The sequence below is a fragment of the Haemorhous mexicanus genome, chromosome 13 (assembly GCF_027477595.1).
Source record: "Haemorhous mexicanus isolate bHaeMex1 chromosome 13, bHaeMex1.pri, whole genome shotgun sequence".
NCBI lineage: Eukaryota > Metazoa > Chordata > Aves > Passeriformes > Fringillidae > Haemorhous > Haemorhous mexicanus.
Genome location: NC_082353.1, coordinates 10,774,572 through 10,775,904, shown reverse-complemented (window position 1 = coordinate 10,775,904; position 1,333 = coordinate 10,774,572).

The window sequence follows — 1,333 nt, the reverse complement described above, 5'->3', positions numbered from 1 at the left end:
CATTAGCGTGCTGCTTTTGGTGGGGGTAGAGTTTATTTCTCCACAGTAGCCAATTTAGGGCTATATTTTGGATCTGTGCTGGAAACACAAATGTGTTGATAACTCAGAGATGTTTTCATTTCTGCTGGGCAGAGCTTGCACAGAGCCAAGGCCTTTCCTGCTCCTCACCGCACCCCTGAGGAGGCTGGGGGTGCACAAGAAGCTGGGGAGGGAACCCAGGCAGGACAGCTGATCCCAAATTCCTTAACACAAATCCTATACCAAACCCAATCCCTATCTCCTAACCCTAAACACTAACCCAAACCCTAACCAGAGGATGTCCCAGACTGTGGGGGGATAGAATGTAAGAAAATAAAGATAGTGCAGAAGGTAATCTCAGCCCTAAGGGCTTGTGGCTGCACTAATTATCAAAGATTAGGAACAGGCCACAGCTGTGTCTAATGAGTGCTATACAAGAGTGGGTTAGCTGCGTGAGGGGAGAGCTGGAGTTTGTTGGTTGTGCTGTGGAGATGAAGCAGTCAGTGCTGTGAGGAGTGCCCATGAGAAATCACTGAGCAGGTATGGGAGCTTTGCAGTAAGATGACAGCACTGGACCGTGTGGTGCCATGCTCAGTGTGTAATGCTGGGGAAGGAGGAGGAAGGGGCTAAGGGCTGTTAAGAGTGGCAATGTTTGCTTTCCCCAATAACCTTGACCTAGGGTGGAGCCCTGCCTTCTTGGAGATGGCTGAACACTTGCCTGCCCATGGGAAGTGCTGAATGAATTCCTTTCCTTTGCTTTTGTGCCCAGCTTTTGCATTACCTATTAAACTGGCTTTATCTCAACTTGTGAGTTTTCTGCCTTTCACCCTTGTGGTGCTCTGAGGGGCTGAGCTGCCAGCTGGGGTTAAAGCACAAGAAGCAGTACAAGGCTGCTGTTGTGCATCAAAGAGAATACATCTATTCTATCCACTGCCCAGCTCTTTGAGGCTATGGCAGTTTTCTGTTGGGGAAAACAGGTGCAAATGCTGGGTGTCCTTCAGGTCCTGCAGCCCACAGGCACAGCCCTTCTCTTGGAAAGGCCCAAATGGATTGTGGCTTCCCAGAGGTTGGGCAGTCCAGTCTGGGAGGCAGGAGGTGCAGTGCTCCTGTGTCAGGGAGCTGTTCTGACCTGCTCAGTAAAGAACTCTCAGCCTGGCTGTGCTGCAGCACTGGGGCTAACACAACAGCAGGCCTTCAGTAGAAAAGGATTACATTTTTCTGTGGAATAATAAAACATAGCTGGGCTTGAAGCTAGGGTGGCCTTTGGAAAAGTAGCAAATTCTGGCTTTGTCATGTTCTACTGAAATAAAATGAC